We start from the raw sequence: 13127 nt of genomic DNA, 5'->3' as shown, positions 1-13127 counted from the left end.
TTTATTTTAATACATATATAAATAAATATATATATATACCATATATAAACATATATAACCCAAACCAATTAACTGACTGCTACGTCTGAGATTCCTGAAAGAAGGCAATGCTATATCATCGGCTGACCATAACAGCATCCTGGCCCCTAGCCACGATCCCACCAGCACAGGGACAAATGATTATCACCTTCTTGCACTATTTAGCTCAATGACCGATAGCCCATATTTCCAGATAGGGAAGGTATCCATACTGAGATAGGTCCCAACCTGTACCACACCACTATTATATACATCTATCTGTATATATATCTATATATATATAAAGATATATATAGATATAGATCTATATATATAGATATATATACAGTGGGGACAGAAAGTATTCAGACCCCCTTAAATTTTTCACTCTTTGTTATATTGCAGCCATTTGCTAAAATCATTTAAGTTCATTTTTTTTTCTCATTAATGTACACACAGCAACCCATACTGACAGAAAAACACAGACTTGTTGACATTTTTGCAGATTTATTAAAAAAGAAAAACTGAAATATCACATGGTCCTAAGTATTCAGTAACAACTGCTTGTGGGTTATCTCTTAGCCTGCACATGCCTGAATGACTGGCTCCACCCCCCGCCCCCACTAATAGACCCAGCAGCGCCCTGTGTCCACCTAACACTGCCTCTTCCTGCACCCAATTTCCTGGTGCTTCTATCCCCTGCGTCCCCCAATCATGTGGCCCCTCCACTAAGGTTCCCTTGCTCCGGGACTTTCTTTTCGTGTGCTGCAGTGAAAATTAGGCAAGTTGCAACACTTGGCTCTACTAACTTTTCTTGCAGGGGTGTGCTAACATGGGCACCCAGGACACTTGCCTAGGTCCCAGATGCTGCAATGGCCCATCTATGGCAGCCTGCATTGCTTTGATTTGAGGGGGGTAAAAGAATAAATGCTGGGGGTGTTTTGGGAGGTAAGAGGACATGTGCTAGATGGGGGATGGGGATTTAACATTTTTGCAAAAGTCCTCTCCCCTCACAAAGTGTCCCCAGTACATATCCCCCCAAATCACTCCTCCAATTGTACATCTTTTTAACCTGCTTCAGATCAGCCCCAGTACCTACACCTTTATACTTCAGATCGGCCGTATTTCATGCACCTTCAGCATACCTCCCAACTTTTTGCAATGGAAACAAGGGACACCTATTAGCAAAAGTATGTAGGAATAGGACACCCCTTCTGCCACGCCTCCTTAAAGGAGAATTATACAAAAAAAATGATTAGTTAAACCCACAAGTGCTTTTTTTTACCACTGCTATTCCTTTATGCTGGTTTTTGAAATTTACAAATACAGCAATTTAGAAATTGGATAAAAGTTCAGCACTGGAAAATACTTTTTGAAAGATAAATAGTGCACTTTATATACAGCTATATAGATCAGACTAAAATGAGGGACGAATAAGGAGGAAAGAGGGACAGAGGAACTTTGTTCCAAATCAGGGACAGTCCCTCGAAATCTGGGACAGTTGGGAGCTATGCCTTCAGTACTCAGATCAGCCCCATTTCCTGCAACTGCAGACTTCAGATCAGTCCCAGTTCCTGCAATTTCAGACCTTAGATCAGCCCCATATCATGCACCTTTCCACCACAAATGGGCCTCAATTCCTGCACCTTCAGACATCAGATCAGCCCATGTGCAGTCCTCGTATGACCTCATATCTGAGCCAATCCACATGCTTCAAACCTCAGATCAGCCCCACTCCATATAAACCATCAAGCTTCTTACTATTGCTGAAAAACATTTAGACCACTTTAATGTACTTTTTTGCAGATTTGGACTTCCCCATTTTGGCTGCTACTTTGCACCATCTTTACCAATGCAAATCTTTGATTTTTGCATGTACAGCACCCCGGACAGGGGTACATGCATGCAGGATTCCTAAGCAAAGTGTGTTTCCTAAGGGCCATTTCACACCAGATGCAGTTCCGTGTGCTTTTTTCTTGTATTTTGCATGTGCAGAAACTGACCAGAAACTGACTGAAACTGACTGCACTGGTGTGAACTAGAGCCATTGTGTGTGAATTTTTACGGCCAGTTCACACCACACAAATGCACTCCGGATACGTTCCAGATTAGTTTTTGCTTACAGTTCACACCACAAGCAGTTCCAACGCAGTTGCGTTTTTGATACAATTCTGTTGAAGAAAAAATACAGTGTGCTCTACTTTTTTTTTACTTCACCGGAAACTGACCAGAAACTGACTGGAACTGACTGCACTGGTGTGAACTAGAGCCATTGGAATACATGAAAACACTGTGCATGCATTTTTAGTGCAGAAAAAAGCACACGGGACTGCACCTGGTGTGAACTAGCACTTGCAAAGAAGCTTTCACTAATATCAGGGAGGTAAGTGGGTCAGGCTTTGTAAGTGACAGCCCAAAGAACTGCCAATTACCGCATGCAGCACTGTATGTAGAGCAAAAATACATACAGCCCCACTCATCAGATTTAATCTTTTTTTTTCTACATACTTGGTGCCCTCCGAAGGACCCTCCAGTGCTCGGGCAGGCTAGTCCAAGCGTGCCCATATATTCAATAAAATATAATATTTGTTTTGTATTGTAAAGATGGCTAAAGACTGCAGAAGAGGTGATAAATACATGTGCACATGAAGACCTGTCTGATTTTGAAGCCTAAGGCAGTTGTGAGCTACCACAATTGAATAACTGCTGTGTTACATGTGGGGGTTGATTTACTAAAAATGAAGAGTGCAAAATCTAGTACAGCTGTGTATGGTAGCCGATAAGCTTCTAACCGCAACTTGTTCAATTAAAGCGTATGTTAACCCCCCCCCCAAAAAATTGATCCTGTCCCTTTAAAGCATGTTATACATCACAGTGCTTGTGTTGTGTCATTTGGTCCCCTGTAAGGCTCGATTCACACCTATGCATGTTGCTTTTGAGCGTTTTTGGAGGTTTTTTTTTCATGCTTGCCACGTTTTTGAGCCGCGTTTTTGCCGCGTTTTTGCGGCGTTTTTGCCGCGTTTTTGCCGCGATTTGCGTTTTGCGTTTTTTTTTTTTTTCATTTTTTTTTACAGTCTTAAAAAAAAATTACAAAAAAAAAAAAAAAACGGCAAAAACGCACCAAAAACGCATCAAAAACGCATCAAAAGCGCTGCAAAAACGCAGCACTTGCGTTTTTGATGCTTGTCCATTGAAAACCATTACATGCAAAACGCTGCTTTTTGCATGAAAAAAAGTCCCCGACCCTTTCCAAAAACGCTGAGATACAAAAAAGCATTGATGTGAACATGTTCCATAGGAACCCATGTTAAAAAATTCCCGTGCATTTCTGCAAAATGCAAAATGCATCAAAAAACGCGCTAGTGTGAATGGGGCCTAACACTTGTAATACCTGACTTATCCTGCCTGGCTATACCCTCCCCTCTGTAAACTGACCACAGTGTATCATGGCTGCTAAGCCCTGACACCGTGGTCCGTTTATGTGCTCCTCTGTGCTCCTCCCTTCCCTGCCCATCTGCCCGTGTGTCAGTGCCAGCCCCCTCCGCTCTTGCTGCTCTCATAACTTTTATAACGTTATATAAGCCCCTCTGTGTTCTAATAACAAGTGCTCCTGTCTGTGTGCTTTATTTAAAAAATGCCTCCTTTACCGTATATCACAGCGGTTCCCCGCAATTACGTAATGCCCGGCTCCCTCTCTTCTCTCCTCTGCGCGTCTTGGCTGACGTCAGTAGGGGAATCTCGGCCCCGCACGCTGCATCTGTTAGCCAGGCGGAGAGGAGATACGGCCAATAATGTGATCGTGGGGAACCCGCTGTGAACCAAGGTAAAGGAGGCTTTTTTTAAATAAAACACACAGACAGGAGCACTTGTTATTAGAACACAGAGTGGCTTAAATAAAGTTATGGAAGTGGGTTATTAACCACTTTAAGCTTTGACAAAAAAAACTTAAAGCTGCAAAACTGAAAGCTGATTGGTTTTTATGCAGAGCTGCACCTGGTTGTGCACTCTCTAGTTGCACTCTCTAAAAGCAGTAGTCTTATTGCAGAAATCATTACTGAGTCAGACCTATAACTTTGTAATCAGCATAGTGCATGCTTCCCGCTGATTAGAGAGCTTTAGCTCTGACTCAGCAGGGGTCATGTCAGACTTCTGCAAAGGGATCAAGGGTCCCACTCTACAGCATGCTGGCAAGTAAAAGGCCTTTCTACTCAAACTGTGGCTAGTTTAAAAAAAAACAAGCCTTAAGGCCCATCTCTGCTTAATTTTATTATTTTTGCATGTTTCTGTGTCTACAGTATGTGCAACAAATGCACCAGAGAAGCTCCCAAACCTTTTCGGACATGGAACATTGCGCTTTTTTTCCAAGCATGTTTTGGCGCATTTGTAGTATGTCTTCCAACCACATTTGGGGGTGCCATTGATAATGAATGGCACCCAAAGTTTTGAATCGATTTTACCAATCTGGAGTTGCAGGCAAAATTGCGCAGTGCTGCCTGCGATTCTGCATCGCTCAGGTGTGAATGGGGCATTAGACTTTGCACATCTTTTGTTTTGGCATGCCTGGAATGTATTTAGCTGATTTTAATTAAAAGTTAAATTGGGATTTAAGGACTGCGCCCAGTAGTCAGCATTATGCACTCAATGAAAAACACAATTTCAATGCAAATTGCAGTTAATGCTACCATAGGAATCATCCAGGTATTAATTCTAAAATGAGACCCAGTTAGCAAACACAACAGTGGGATAATGACAAACGGCCCTGCCCATTCAGGATGTGTAATAACCCTGAGAACCATAGATATGAAAAGGAAGTTGGGGCTTTGTGTGAGGCAAATGGCAATTGAACAGATTGAATAAAATTGCACTCAATATGGAATACATTAAAAGCCACTGCATATATGTGCATGTAGAATAAGGTACAGTTCATGAACACATAAAATAAGACTACAGATACATAATTCAAGTAGTTCATATGTGTACAACCTTGAAAACGAAATAGCAGCACATTCCAGTTGCCAATGTATGGAGTAATTAAAAGTATAGTTAAAAGATGCAATGATGATTGACTATAGCAAGGTACATCTTATCAGAGCTCAACGCATTTCGTGGGAAGACACTTCATCAGGAGTAGATGCATCCATTGGTCTGTAAAAAATGAATATATGTATTGATACTGATCAGTTCTGGTAACAATTCAAGCATCAAAAAATGGGGGTAGGAAATATTGCAGTATAATTACTTACAGAGGACTGGAGAACAGGGGTGCGTGATACTGTACTCATGAGGAGCTGCTGGGATAGGTCATCCGTCACGGGAGCTGATGAAGCTATACCAAGCAGGGAGCAAATGCCCAAACATAAGATCCCCAAGCAAATAGATTCTCCATATTGTGTATGTGGTAGCACAAAGTGGGGCTCCGGAGGAGTCTGTAAGAAAGGGGGATATACTATGAAGAACTCTCAGGAAATATAGATGGTGTAAGGCCAGTAGGAGCCAAATAACAGTGAGGGAAACATTTGGTGAAAGTGTTGAAAGAAAACAAAACTATGCCGTTACAAGCCATAAGACCATATCCAGATAGATGGAACAGGGAGTGAAAAGTGTGTGAGGCAGTCATATGTGACAGCCAGAGTGAAGTGAAATAAAAAAAAAAAAAAAAAACAGCAGAAAATTGTGCACAGCAAGAAAAGTGCCAAATATACCAAAATAATTACCTCTGAGAACCAGAACCTTTGCTAAGTGAAGGAATGGGTTTGATAATAAAGTTGGCAGTGCCTCCACCCAGGATAGGGCCTCTGTGAATTCCCTTTCTGGGAAATTAATCCTTAATCTAAATAAAGCAAAAAGGAGCAAATGAAGTACTGTAACCAGCATATAACACTAACCATACTGTAAGTATATAGATGCACACCAGTATGGAAATAATATAAGCTTTATATAAGAAAAGGTTCATAACAATAAATACACCCAATGTATATAATTATTCATAAATATACCTCTGGCCTTCATTTGCAGGGCCCCTGTGGATGATTGCAATTCAGTGTCTAGCTCAGTGTTGGAGACCTAAAGGATAGGTCAACAGTGATGGAGATGTAGGGTTACCCCTGTAGGAGCCGCTGTTGATGTGCCCAGGTTCTTTCTCTAATTAGCGCAGGTAGCCAGGCGCACAGCATTATCTCATCCACTCAGCCTCAATAAACAGTTCAGGGGAGTCTTTTTGAAGTTAATTGCTAAGGAACCAGGAACTTGGGAGGACAGTGGGGTATGAGATACTCCAAAACCCTTGATTCATAAATTGCAGAGGTCTCTTCTTTATGTACAAGCAGCAGCAGTGCAGTATCCACTCCCAGTTGAGAACCAGGGGATTGCTGAAAAAGTTTATGAAAAATAGGCTGAAATGGTCTAGCTTCGTGCAGCTGCGGGACCACCAGGGGTCTGGCTCTACTCACAGATCTTGGCAATGATCAGTCCAGAGATATGAACAATAAGGATTTATTCCTGCGCTACCCTGGAAAAAATGGTGTACGTGGACAGCTGCAGACACCGAATGGGATCAAACAGGGCCCATAGGCAGTGTAAGGCTAAAAGAAATGGGTGCTGCGCTAATCCAAAAAATGAAAAATGTGATAGCTTATAAAAATGTGAATCAACTAAATACGGTAAACGGGTAACACGCTTGTATGCACAGTGTCCTGTGATGAATTCCAATAGTAACAGTGTAGCGATAAACTAACCTATATCAAATTAACCTAATGTGAAAACCGTGACAGCACAGTATGTGTAGGGAACCAGCCTCATACACACATAATATCGTTGTGACATGTGCAAAGTACAGCTTAAAGTGCTAATGTGCCCCTGTGCAATCCTCAATAAAATATAATCATAAATATGTGTACAACAGACATAAGTATTATAACAAGAGATAGGACAAAAACATATAATGAATATAACACATGTATATATGATACCTAAATAACATGTGTAGCACAATAAATAAGTAAAAAGTGCAAAACAAGCAAAATAAATAATTGAAAAAAAAAAGTGTAAAAAACGTATCTGTGCCAATAAATGTGTACCATATGTCTATAAGCCACAAATAAACAAGATAAGATATATTAAAAATTGTGCAACAAACGCATTAGTGCAAATAAATATGTGGCATATATTCATAAACCACAAATGAAAATGACATAAAAAGTGACCACAAATATTGTCATTTAAAGTCCAGACACAGTCCAAAACACATCCAACATATGTGCCAGTGACAGCTCTAACGTGCAATATATAGTGATCCTTTGGATGTGCAATAAAAAACCAGTGGGGTGCCGAAAGAGAGAGAGTGTGTATCCTCTTCGTGCTTGAACACACACACAGGTGGGTAATGGCCCCTTACCTTGCGGTAATGGGAAAACCACATAGAAAACAAATGGAGATGGTCTCTCTTTGGGGTCCCTGGACCGGAGCCGGTGGTCCCTGTGCTTTAGTCCCTCAGTATCAGCGTCAATAACGGCAGAGCGAACATAAGGAAGAACAGAAGGGTACCAGATAGTGTAGTATTTTGAACCAATCTATGTCTTTATTAAGTTTAAAAGCATGTACTCACATGAAGTAAATACACATCCTGTATATCTCCTACGAGCGGCGAGCTCGTCAATCTGAATCTCTGTCAGTGCCTATCCCATCCCTACGCGTGACGTCACCCAATCACGTCCCCTGATGAAGTCACGTGATTGGGTGACGTCACGCGTAGGGACGGGATAGGCACTGACAGAGATTCAGAGACATAGATTGGTTCAAAATACTACACTATCTGGTACCCTTCTGTTCTTCCTTATGTTCGCTCTGCCGTTATTGATGCTGATACTGAGGGACTAAAGCACAGGGACCACCGGCTCCGGTCCAGGGACCCCAAAGAGAGACCATCTCCATTTGTTTTCTATGTGGTTTTCCCATTACCGCAAGGTAAGGGGCCATTACCCACCTGTGTGTGTGTTCAAGCACGAAGAGGATACACACTCTCTCTCTTTCGGCACCCCACTGGTTTTTTATTGCACATCCAAAGGATCACTATATATTGCACGTTAGAGCTGTCACTGGCACATATGTTGGATGTGTTTTGGACTGTGTCTGGACTTTAAATGACAATATTTGTGGTCAATTTTTATGTCATTTTCATTTGTGGTTTATGAATATATGCCACATATTTATTTGCACTAATGCGTTTGTTGCACAATTTTTAATATATCTTATCTTGTTTATTTGTGGCTTATAGACATATGGTACACATTTATTGGCACAGATACGTTTTTTACACTTTTTTTTTTTCAATTATTTATTTTGCTTGTTTTGCACTTTTTACTTATTTATTGTGCTACACATGTTATTTAGGTATCATATATACATGTGTTATATTCATTATATGTTTTTGTCCTATCTCTTGTTATAATACTTATGTCTGTTGTACACATATTTATGATTATATTTTATTGAGGATTGCTCAGGGGCACATTAGCACTTTAAGCTTTACTTTGCACATGTCACAACGATATTATGTGTGTATGAGGCTGGTTCCCTACACATACTGTGCTGTCACGGTTTTCACATTAGGTTAATTTGATATAGGTTAGTTTATCGCTACACTGTTACTATTGGAATTCATCACAGGACACTGTGCATACAAGCGTGTTACCCGTTTACCGTATTTAGTTGATTCACATTTTTATAAGCTATCACATTTTTCATTTTTTGGATTAGCGCAGCACCAATTTCTTTTAGTCCAGAGATATGACCTCCAGCAGAGTAGCCCAGCTTCCAATCCAGGAAGGGGGTCCAGAGGCAAGCAGCCCCCCTTCCCTTGAGCACTTGGATCCATCCCCACAAGGGGGAGAAATGACAAACCTCTCAGGGTTCCAAACTATTTAACAATGACCCAGTCACCATCTGGGCACACCTCCCCAGGGATTGGCTAGGCCCTACTAAATATTCAGGCATTTCAATCCTCCCACCCTAAGCTGTGGAAGCTTCTTTTAAAGGCAGGGGGGAGTAATTAAACTCAGACCTGTGAAACCCTGAATAGACTATACAAAACAATTACTGTTTCTGTGACTACAGCAGAAACCAAACACTAATTTTTCCTAACAGCCTAGCTAAGAGGGTGTTACAGGGATCTCCTCCAACCATTGTCCAATCAGCCTGAAAGGCAGCTTCTCACCAGCAGAAACTGTGATGTGGCACTGGAACTTCTAATCTCCTATGCAACTGGACCTCTATCTACCAGAAGTAGTCATCAGATGCCTAACCTGGATTGGTTATTGAGCCTTGACAACTAGCTATAGAATCCCAGACCAGAAGGGACAGGGTTAACTAAAATAGCAGGAGCTGCATCAGGGAGTGTTTTTTTTTTTTTTTTTACATTTAGAGCTGCTGCAGGCAAGCAGCAGGGTTTGCTTTATATGGTGCAACTTTCATGTCAGTTCATGTCAGTGCGATGGCCAAAGGTCGTTGTTCAGCGGTTCAGGTATGATTCTGATCAAGGATGGTGATAGTGAATACCCTTTTGTTCAATGCGAATTTAGTACTTCTGAGATTTTCAATCTGCCTTCATATGCTAGAAATGCCACCCATCCTCTTCTCTACAAAACTGCCCTCCAGCCACTTCTATGCAAAATCGGCTTTGAAATGCATCCTATGTCAACAGTTATCTCAGAATGCCACTATGCTCTATGCTATGTGTGTTTGGAAAACTTAACGCACAGGACCCTTTTTTTAACCACTTAAGGATCGCCCCACCACATATATACTGCGGCAGGGTGGCCCTATTGCACGAAATGGCGTAAGTAGTATCGTGAACGAAACACTACGGGCGCATGCCTGCTGCACAGCGGGGGAGCCCATGCATGGGTCTGGGGGCCGTGATGTCCGCCGACCACCGGCGATCACTCCTCAAAGAGGCAGAACTGAGATCTGCCTATGTAAACAAAGCAGATCCCCGTTCTGTCAGGGGAGTACAGTGAGATTGGCTGTTCCTAGTGATCAGGAACAGCGATCTATCTGTACTCCCAGTCAGTCTACTCACCCCACACAGTTAGAAATACCTCCCTAGGACACATTTAACCCCTTGATCGCCCCCCTAATGTTAACCCCTTCCCTGCCAGTGTCATTTATATGTATTATAGCAAAAAGTTAAAAAAAAAGTTATTATTTTTTCAAAATTGTCGGTCTTTTTTTGTTTATAGCGCAAAAAATAAAAATCGCAGAGGTGATCAAATACCAATAAAAATAAAGCTCTATTTGTGGCAACAAAAGGACATAAATTTTATTTGGGTACAACGTTGCACGACTGCGCAATTGTCAGTTAAATTAAAGCAGTACTGTATCACAAAAAATGGCCTTGTCAGGAAGGGGTAAATCTTCTGGGGCTGAAGTGGTTAACCGGATCAAAGTCGCAGCTCATAGATGTGAACGTCCTTCACAGAAAACAGCTGTATTTTCATTTTCAGATGCCATGCAAATTTATGCCTTTTCAGATCGCATCTGATCTCTTTCAGATTTGCATCAGTGTGAGCTGGGACTAAGGCTCCATTCAGACCTGGGCACTTCAATCGCAAAACGCGGGTTCAGGTGCCATTATTTTCAATGACACCTAAAATGCAGTGCGGTTTTGCTCTTACTGTCGCACGATTAGAAGCAGGAGCTTCTTTTGGGCGACAAGCTTGTGCGATTAGCCACAATTGCCGCTAGATAAATCGCGCAGCAAAAAAGAACCGCATTTTAGGTGTCATTGAAAATAATAGCACCTAAACCTGTGTTTTTTGCGATTGTAGTGCGTTTTGAGATCACGGGCAGAATCTCAGTGATTCTGCCACTCTACCAAAACGCCCAGGTGTGAATTGAGTTTCACGGAGTGGACATTGGAGCTTGATTTGGCATGCCTTTTTACTGAGCAGTGAGCATGTGTAGCAAGTGTTTTCGTGTATGAGTGTACCCTAAAGGAATAACTTTTTTTACTCATTGAGGCAGGAGCCTAATAATTGGGCTTCTGCTGAGTGTTAAGAGAGCCTAATGCCGCGTACACACGGTCTGATTTTCCGACGTGAAATGTTGGATGTGAGCTCGTTGGCTGAAAGTCCGACCGTGTATGCTCCATCGAACATTTGTTGTCGGACTTTCCACCAAAAAATGTTGGCTAGCAGGTTCTCAAATTTTCCGCCAACATATGTTTGTTGTCGGACTTTCTGATCATGTGTACACAAGTCCGTCGTACAAAAGTCCAGGCATGCTCGGAATCAAGTACGAGCCGGAAGTGCTCGGTCTTGTAAAACTAGCGCTCGTAATGGAGATATGACGTACGTCTTGTACCTCACGATGTTCCTAATTGTTGGCCAACATTTGTGTGACTGTGTGTATGCAAGACAAGTTGAAGCCAACATCCTTCGAACAAAAATCCACGGTTTTATTGTCGGAAAGTCCAATCATGTGTACGGGGCATAACACTTCCCTTTTCTAACAAGCACCAAATTGGTGCTCGTCACACTGCAAGGTCTCTCCCTTCCCTGCTAGTCCCTGGGTATGATGCTTTAGACAGGCAGGGAGGTGAGTAGGGGATAAACATTGCAATGTGAAAACCTTATTTAAATACAATTTTGGTTAAAATTATTTTAATATTATCAGGACAAGTAGATTGTCATGAGGGACAAGTAGATTGGGACCCTGATTTAGTTCTTTGGACAAATAGTTTTTAAAAAAATGTTCACACCCCTGTCCATATGTACTTTAGTACAATAAACAGGTTCACCTACTTAATATATGAAGGTGACCAATACACACATACAGTAGTGCAGACCTCGCTATCTGGCACTGTACATGTGAGATAACAATAAGGTAACAGATATACTTCTGTCACCAATCTTTAAAGTGTTTGTTTATGCACACATAGTAGTCACCGGCAGCCCCTCCAATATATTAAAGCAGAGCACACTGTGTATATCTTTTCCAAAAATGAGTGTTGTAAATAGCTATTTAAGCTGTGTTCAGGCCTGTCACATGACCCGCAGCCTTTCAGCCGCTTTTCAGCTCTGATGGATGGCTTCTGCAGGAGGGGCTGTGATCTCCCTCTGACGATATATACAATGTGCTCGGCCTTAATATATTGGAGAGGCTGGCAATGACCATTCAATATTTTTTTCGATATGTACTAATAGCCACGGGGGGGGGCAGAGATGGAGACACACAGTAAGGAGCTGACAGGGAGGGAGGAGGGAATTAGGGGGAGAGATGAGAGCAGAACAGGGCTGCGTATAATGGAGGGACGCACTCTGACCACAGTGGTCAGGGCTCAGGAGCCCTGATTTTCATGGTCAGTACAGAGAGGGGATACTGTAAGTGGCATAATCAGGGAGGTTTTTACAGTTTAGAGGGGGGCAGATTACACAGCACACGCACTGTGCTGTTTATTTAATCTGCTTTAAGGACCAGGAAATCTATTTATTTTTTTGGGGTTAACAAACACTTCAGATGTACACATATATACACCCAGAAGTAGGGCAACAATAGCAAATAATTAAACACAAGAACACTTGCTTAATAACCCCTGGTTCTAGCCTGGGTTAGTAGCAGCTCCTCCATAGCAGGACATATGGTATCAGGCTCTTCCTATTTACTTCCTCCCTCTGGGGTTTTCAACCCAGACACCCAGAAACAGGAAGTGATGTACGCAAACAATTTTGTGAGCATCAAGCACAGCCACTTACAGACAGCGGGGGCAGCAATTCCCTATAAAACTATTATCTTACTGAATACTCAGCACAAATCTCTCAAACCACAATGTCAAGTTGTTTGAAATCAAGTGGCTGTCTCAGCCCAAAAATGAACATATAGCCTTACTTTTTCTTTGAAAGCAATAGACAGGAAAGGTGGTCCATCTCATTGCAGGTCTGCTGCTCTTGTAGCTTTCCTGGTGTCTCTCTGATTTTTGAGTCCCTGGTGCTCACACATAACCCTCCTCTTCTGGTATATGAGCCACCATGCACTCTTACCAGCTCTACAATGCAGCAATTACAGAAATAGTGCAGACCACAAACCAGCAGTACCAGCAGTAGTCCCCAAACAAC

This window comes from Aquarana catesbeiana, linkage group LG01 (genome assembly GCF_042186555.1).
Source record: "Aquarana catesbeiana isolate 2022-GZ linkage group LG01, ASM4218655v1, whole genome shotgun sequence".
Lineage (NCBI taxonomy): Eukaryota > Metazoa > Chordata > Amphibia > Anura > Ranidae > Aquarana > Aquarana catesbeiana.
Note: the sequence above shows the minus strand (reverse complement) of the source record.